The sequence below is a fragment of the Sorex araneus genome, chromosome 2 (genome assembly GCF_027595985.1).
Source record: "Sorex araneus isolate mSorAra2 chromosome 2, mSorAra2.pri, whole genome shotgun sequence".
Taxonomy (NCBI): domain Eukaryota; kingdom Metazoa; phylum Chordata; class Mammalia; order Eulipotyphla; family Soricidae; genus Sorex; species Sorex araneus.
Genome location: NC_073303.1, coordinates 374,259,588 through 374,268,170, shown reverse-complemented (window position 1 = coordinate 374,268,170; position 8,583 = coordinate 374,259,588). Strand labels below are relative to the sequence as shown.

General features: G+C 40.9%; 1 non-coding gene across 1 annotated transcript; it reads right to left on the bottom strand.

Moving 5' to 3' along the window:
• Positions 1 to 503: 503 nt before the first annotated feature.
• LOC129402790 (U6 spliceosomal RNA) lies at positions 504 to 610 on the bottom strand. The gene has a single exon (XR_008628833.1). It is a non-coding gene; the product is annotated as a U6 spliceosomal RNA (small nuclear RNA).
• Positions 611 to 8,583: the final 7,973 nt, after the last annotated feature.

The window sequence follows — 8,583 nt, the reverse complement described above, 5'->3', positions numbered from 1 at the left end:
GCTCCCATGGGTTCAAACCCCAGTTCCCCTTCATCACACACCCATAGGCAAAGCCTGTTCCTTTGATAGAAAATAAATGCAATGCATTTATCCTTTTTTTTTTTAAATTATACTTGTTAGTTTATTTTCCACAATATTCTGTTCTTTTCAGTGAATCATTTAATAAATAACCAGGTTTGTTTAAAGTACATTTTCTTTTTTTTCTTGCAACTTTTTTTTCCATTTTCTATAAATGGGTTCAACAACAAAAAATAAGATAATAGAAAACAGAAAAATAAGATAACAAAGGATCCCAATAACGGTACAGAGGTGGCTATCCAATTTCAGCATTTTCAATGTATTAAATGAGACAGTATAATTAAGATTCATTTTTTAAAATTTATTTTATTCTTTAATTAGTGAATCACCATGATGGTACAGACACAGATTCACACATGTTAGAACTTGTTTTTCCCTCATACAATGTTCATGAACGCATCCCTCCACCAGTGCCCGTTCTCCATAAAAATTTGGAACGTTTCACGAATTTGCGTGTCATCCTTGCTCAGGGGCCATGCTAATCTTCTCTGTATCATTCCAGTTTTAATATATGTGCTGCTGAAGCAAGCACAATGCATTTATTCTTTATGGACATTTATTTAATTAATTTATTTATTAGTAGTATGTTTTTATCAATAATTTTATTTATCTAGCATTGGTTTATAATTATGTATAATTTTTTACACCATTGTGGTTCAACATCTATTTACTTCATATTATGTCATCACCTAAAATCTAGCTTCCACCCACCAATCACTCAACTGGTCCTCTTTATCCATTTCATGCACTTCTCCCAACACTTCCCATTGCCCTTTCCGATAGCCCCCATTGTTCTTTGTATCTTAAGAGTTTTAATTTTTCCAATTATTTTGTCTTCCATATAAAGTTAACGAAAGCACATTAAAGGCAAAACAGTGAAAGTGAAAAACATATCCTGCTATAAGCAGAGCTTTATTTCAAAAAGAATAATCTCAATCAGTTTATAGAATATATAACTATTGAAATAAAGATGATGTTATGAATATGGTAACAAGAGAGAAAATAGATCAAACGTGACTTTGATTTTTTTAGACATATCTTACAAAGAGAATGAATATCTCATTTAAAGAATTTGTAAGTAAGGTGCCTCAAATCAGAAAACGTCACTGTTTTTTCTTCCAGTGTTTCCTTAATTTAATTGTTGCAATTAGATATATTATTTATTTGATGACATCAAGTACTGAATTCAAGCCATACACTTTACAACTGAAAACACTCCCTAACATGGCTGCATTTTTTTCTTAAACTCTCAAGTTATTTTATTATCTAAAAAAGAATTTAATTTTATTTCTATTATATGTACCATATTTTCTATAACAATTGCAGTATAAATCTCTTTTCTACCAGTCATATTTATATAGCCTTGTTAGTTGAAATTACATATATATTATAAAGAGATAATAAAACATTTATGGCTATCTATCATTGTACTTGGTCTAAGGTCATGCTATTTGTATATTTATCAATCCATTTTATCTTTAAATACATTTTGTTCACAGTTCTTTTGTTATACAAGCTTATGTTTGAAGAAAACACTATATATTTAATGATGTTATCCTCCATTTAAAATATTTCAGTTTTCAGTATAAAATGACAATTATGCAATTATTACCATCATCTTCCCTTTATTAATAAGTTTGCATGTCACCTAAGAATATTGAAGATATAATGCATGAATATTTGCATGGTGCAAGAATCCTGGAAAATCTCAAAAAGATAAGGAAAAATTAGAAATGGTGAAATAGTCAAAGAAGAAATTTAATCTCTGAATGTAAACTTGACCCTGTATAGGTGGCTAAACTATTACCCACAGTCTTATTTTTATCTGTATAAAAATAAGGAAAATAATTTGTCAGTTTGTTTGGTTTGGGGTGCAGCATTTACACAGGTGATTATAAACTCATGTGGCCCCAAATATGCCCTCTCATTTCCCATGATACCTACATATTAAAATACAAAGCAATATTAAAAAAAAAACACCAATTTTGTTTCCTAAAACTTTTTTCTGAGAAGTAGGAGAAAGTATTTCTCAAATGAAATGCTCCCAATACTGAAACATCGATATCGGGGCTTTGGTTTTGGTTTTGGGTCACACCAGCTGTGCTCAGGGATTTCTCCTGGCTCTGCACTCAGGGCCCACTGCAGGCGGGGCTCAAGGGACCATGACCCAGGGGCCACTGCAGGGGGGGCTCAAGGGACCATGACCCAGGGGCCACTGCAGGGGGGGCTCAAGGGACCATGACCGCCAGGATCAACTGTGGGGGAGGCAAGTGCCCTAACCACTGTACTATCTCTCTGGCCCCTGAAACTTCAATATGTGTTCTTTTTTTCATACTTTCTCTCCTCGTTTCTTCAGCAGAGCTGTGAGCTCACTGGAAAGACCTGGATGCCTGGTCCGGTTCTTTCTGGACCTGTCCGTGTCTCAGCTCTGCATGCGGTTTCTCTTCTCCGTGGCTCTTTCTCTCTTTTCATTTCCCCTCGCTCTCATCTCTCTTATTTCCTGAATGAGGCTATTTACTTCAGACATGCGCATACACAGACACAGAGGCACACGCATGCAAAGATACATACACACAGGCACGAGTACAGAGACACACGGACATACAGACACACACATGCACACACGCACGCATGCACTGCAAGGGTGTGCAATGAGAGAAAGAACACCATTTTCTCTGTGGCAATTTGCTTTTTCTGCTGCTTGAGAACCTAGTGCTGGTTTGCTGTCCTTGAAGGAAGGACAGAGGTGGCTGAGATTCATCCTCGGCTTCACTTGGTCAGGGTCCTCGGCTGGGAGGGAAATACTCTTGTAGTTTTGAAACTTCTGCTCCAACTGATGTAGGAAGCTCTTTTAGAGTATGTTTTACTCAATTTATCCAGACTCTGGGGCGTTTCTTAAGTGCAGATAAAGGACAGAGACCTATTATTTACTCCTTAAATTACATACCTTAAATGGACGAAGGCCAGGGAAAGAGTAAAACAGAGGCCAGTCTAAGGAGGACGTTTCCTCTGGACAAAACGCTGCAGACAGTGTCTGCAGGTGGCAAACACGATCCCCCAGGGAGAGGGACCGACTGGGTCCTCCCTCATCGCTGAATTCTCCACCGACTCCAGTGACAGTAAAGCAGCTGTTTTTATCTGCCAAGCGCGAGTCCTCTAGGAACGGGTTTTCCCCCTTCCACCCCTCGCCCACGGAGAGCAGTTTTTGTTTTCTGAAGGAGCAAGCATGCCTGCGGGGAACACATTATTGCTTTGCCTCTTGGAAATCAATTAAGAATTTTTGTCGGAATCCTTAATTGTCTTTTATTTTTCTTCTAGCAAAGCAGAGTTCATGCATCCTGGAGAGTGTCCACATCGCAGGGTGGAGCCTGGAGCAGGGTTTGCATCTATCCCAGCTGGCCTGTCTGCGAAACACCACCCTTAGGGTGATTGATTGCCAAGCAACCTCCCTCCCATCCATGCTGGGACTTTAAGGAGAAGGTGTGGGGGCTCCGCCCTGTAGAAGCTCCCGCTGAGGTGCTCCAGGGGCCTGGGGTTTCACCTGGAGCCTGGGGCCAGCTAATGGATCTGTCCTGCAGCTCGGGGGCCGCGGAAAGCTGAGGGCTGGCACTTAGGGGTGTAGGGACTACACCGGTCAGTGACGGGCACTGCAGGGGGAGGCTGCAGGAAGACGCCTGCTGGGCTGGGAGTCTTGAGCCTTGTTCACGCCCGTGTTGCTGCTTGCACTGCGTTGTGACCCTCTTCCTGGGCACTTTTTAGAACCTGGCAGACATCGCTTCTTCTTGGGGGAGGGCCGGGGCAGGAAGTGCTGTGCCGGAATCCTGCTTCTGTCTCCTAACACTGCGTCTGCTCTTCCCGTCACTCGCTCTGGGTTCCTGCTAGCACCCCCACCTCCTCCGCGCCCCATTTTCCTAATGTGCTCATTTGTGCTCTGTGTGGAACAGTGCTCACAGTTACTGTCATCTCAGCCCGGTAGATCTCAGAGAATGTTTTGGGGACACTCGGGTTTCTGACTGACTCTCCCTGTATAATGTGCGATTTGAAGGGAAGATTGATCTTTGATTGAGTTAGAAACAGAGATGAAAGTGGCTGTTATAGACATAAAAATTTTTTGCCTGTTAGGTATACTTGTATGTAAATCAAGGGGAAAAACGTAGATTCTCAAACATTTTCCCAAGCCTAGATTACACTCTAATGTCTGGTTAAGATTTTGACCTTAATGGTAGCATATCTCCATACATACAAAATAATTTTACCTTGAAAGAACATTAGAAGTTGAAAAAAAAAAACTTTGCTAAATTTGTTTTGTGGTGTCAAATAATTTCTTTGACCAAATTAGGTGGGGTTTTTTGGGAGGTAGGAGACAGAGGGCATGCACAGCAGCGATCACGGTTTACTCTTTGTTTTGTGCTCAGGAATCACTCCTGTTGGGACTCAGGGTACTATCTGTGGTACCAAGGATCAAACCCAGGTCAGCTGTGTGTAAAGTTAGAGCCCTGAAAGCTACACTATCACTCTGGTCCACAAATAAATTATTGATGAGCAAAATAAAATCCTTTTTTTTCCACATTTCTTAGGTTACCTAGAAAACATAGGTTTTCTAGGTAACCTAAGGGCTCAGATGATGACTTTTCTACCTATTTTGCTCTGCTTTTTTTAAAAAAAATATGTATTTATTTATTTATGTATTTAAATTAGTGAATCACCATGAGTTTTTGTTCTGCTTTTTTAATGTTACTTTCAATCATGTAAGCTGGATATCTGAAAGGTAATTCACAGCTAAGCACTTCGAATCGACACATGAACCAAGCAGATACATCCCCAAACACACAAAGCTTAAAATCTGATGGGGGATCTGAGTGAACTGCAATCGATTGTAAATTGCTCTCGTACTCTAGAGGAGAGAATCATACCTTGCGCTAACCATTGGGCCCCAGTGTATTGAGAGGTCCCTGTCCCTCACTCCCCCAATCTCCCTCCCCTCCAGTAGACTCAGTGAGATCTCTGAATCCCTACCCATCACGGTTTCCCCTTAAGAGAGCTTGTGTTATTCAGTGCATTCAACCATGGACTTTTGCAGTGCAGATCCCTGGTGCCTCCTAGCTTAGAGGTGCTGAGAACAGCCTGTATCTGATGATGCTAAAGACTCGGGGCCTGTTGTCCGCTACCTCCACTTCGTTGATAACCCCAACTTCTATCCCCAAGGTCTGTTTTAACGCAGGGAACTGAAACCATCAGGCTCGCATTGGGACTGAGCTCTAGGTTTCCACTTCTGCTGAAGCAGGAAAGCCTCCTGTGATTTTCTTTCCCATCTTTTCCCTTCCAAGTTCAATGGGCCTCATGTTCTGACTGGATTCCACTGAGTCTCTCATCACGGAGCATTCTTGCACCTCTACCTGCAGGCACGCCAGTGGATACTGTGGTAGAATTGTCTCAGCGAGTGACTGAAACACACAGATTCAACCACGGACTGTTTCTGGGGACAAAGAACTCTCCGCTCCAGATCGAAAAAGGGAAATCCCTCGTTTCTTTTCACTCTTGAGTCCGCTTCTGGAAGTGGCGTGACCCGGGGCCCCGTTCACATCCCGTGGAGGCTACTTCATCTGGAAGTGGGGCTGAACACAATTCAGATTGCAATTCAGCTCAAGGTTGTCCAGGTGGAACTCGAGACTTTGGGACTCCGTGTGGAGATGGCAGTTTTGATTTTTGAAGCTGAGTATGTGTTTCCATGTTAGTGGACACATTTAATGACCTGAAGCTTAGAGTGAGGTGGGGGAAAGAAGTGAAAGGAGTATATTAATTTTGCAAAGTCTACCTTGTGGACTGGAATGAACTCTTAGAATTTGAAGTCAGGTTGTGTCTTGCATATTTTCTTGCTCTGCAGAGTCCTTGCTGGTAAGTAGAAGTGGAGGCGTTACTGCTGCAGTGACCGGGGCTTTGCAATTAGCCATCGTCAGTGTTTAGCTTGCAATGGGGTGCATTTTCCTGAGAGGCTGTTTTCCTGCTGTTGAGTATGAAGTTGGGAAGAATTTGTTAAAAAGGGTCTTTTCTCGCAGATTCCCCTGTTACAACCTTTTGTTACAGAAATTAGTCTCCTCCTCCTTCTCCTCCTCTTCCTCCTCCTCCTCTTCCTCTTCCTCTTCCTCTGCCTCCTCCTCTTTGTCCTTTTACCCCTCCACCACTTCCTCCTCCTCTTTGTCCTCTTCCTCCTCCTCCTCCTCTTCCTCCTGTTTCTCATCCTCCTCTTTTCCCCACATCCAGCAGTGCTTACTCCTGTTTCTGTGCTTAGGATCACCCCTGGCAGTGCTCAAGTGCCCATATACAGTGTCAGGGATTTAAGCCAGAATTGGTTGGGGCTAGAGCCACAGTACAGCAGATAGGGAATTTATTTGCCTTGTACTCAGCTGACCCAGGTTTGATCCCTGGCAGTCCATATGGTCCCCCCGGCACGGCCAGGAATCATTCCTGACTGTAGAGCCAGGATTAAGTCCTGAGCACTGCTGGGGGTTGCCCCAAAACAAAATCTAGCAAACAGAAAACCAAAACATCAAACCAGACTTGACAGCATACAAGCCAAGAATCTGACCCCCTGTGCTATCCTTGCAATGGAGAAAGCAGTCTTCTGAGGAGATTGATTGACATCTGTCAGTTTGGTCAGTACCCTGTCCAGGAGATACATGGACAAAGAGAAAATCTAGGACCTTTCTGTGATATTAACACTTGGGTCTGGATATCCTACACCAATCTACGTTCTCTTTACTTTTCCCTGGTTTATGTCATGGCCAACGGTTATTAGCTGAACCTAGTAAGGGAAAATTAAACTTACTTGATCTGGCTTGGGCCCAAACATCCCTTAACAATGTCACATCCGCATTGATTTAAATATTGCTTATGTATTGCCATTTTATTATATTTTATTTTGCTTTTTGGGCCACATCCAGTGATGCTCAGGGGTTACTCCTGGCTCTGCACTCAGGAATTACTCCTGGTGATGCTCGGGGACCATATGAGATGCTGGGAATCGAACCCAGGTAGGCCGCATGCAAGGCAAGCACCCTACCTGCTGTCCTATCGCTCCAGCCCCCTATATTGTCATTTTATGGTGGCTCTTCCAACTCTCCTCCGTAGTCAGTTCTGCACTGGTTATTGTGTAAGTCCACGTGAGCTTGTCTACTCCGGAGTGAGATGCTGCCTTCTTCCTCCAGCCTATCTTGCAATCTCTCCCATTGCTGGAGAGGTAAATGCTTAGTTATGAGCCTCAAAGCCACTGCAGGAAATGCACACTTATCTTCTCTTGACATTTTCACTGTCAATCAGCAGCTCTGGGGGAAAACTCATGAGTGAAATTTATTTGATTTTCTTTATCATGCAGTAATACCAGAGATAAAAAAAAAAAAAAACCTTAATCTGAGCAATGGTACGGAATCACTGCTTTAAACTTTTCATGTGAGTTTCTTCCAGACAATGTTTTCATGGATAATTCTCTGAGGTTTACTGCTATAGAGAAGTGTCTTGTGTGAATAAATAAAAACCCCTAATATATATATAGATAGATATATTGGGAAACATTGAACGAAATCACACTGGCTATGATTCTCTTCAGCCTTGAAGATGGTACCCAGGAACTTATTGATTTTAAAACATGATTTTTATGACTATAGAGATTAGTTCACTTTGCGTGTCTTCTTTCCCTGAAGAAGAAATAAATTCATGTTATCTGGATAAGTTTTTTTCAGACTACAATAGAGAAATGGTTGACCAGTTTTATCATTTATAAGGTCTTCATTTTTGCACTTTCATCTGTTTTATAATTTTTCTATGTATAATTTACTATGGACAACTTGAAAAACATATTTCAAGTATAAGAATAGTGATTTTTTTTTCTGAAAAAGAAAGTCTACAATAGAATGCTTTTTTCACATCATCTACATCATCCTGGAACAAAGAAGCACAATTAACAGGAAAACTTTTTACTATCACAATAGACAAAGAAAAGGGATTACTGTTTTTTCTTATTTATTCCCTTTCTGGAATTAAAAATATTAATATCTTTTTCTAAAGAGTCAAAGTCACATTTTTATGTTTGACTCCTAAGAAGCCTTTGGTGATCCTTCTTATTTTAATAAAATATCCTAAATACCACTTTCAGCATTGACATTATTTTTTAAAAAGCAATCAGTGATTTGCTCTAGTCTATCTAACAAGCTTATGAAATATCCGCTTTTTCTTCTTTCAGAGAAATGACAGGCATCATTGAATACAATTCAGGTGTATGGGGTGATATTAGTTCAATTACTTCAATCTATTTATTCACAAATTGAAAAATGATTGCCACACTAGCTCATCTAACATTCACCTCAGAGAGAAGTTGTACAATCATCTTAAAGCAACCAAATCAGTGTGGTTTTTAACAGTTAAATATTAGTATAGATTTAACTCTAATACAGATTTTTTCACATTCTGGGCTTGCACAATGCTAAGAAACTTAACAAAGGAACCTAAGAC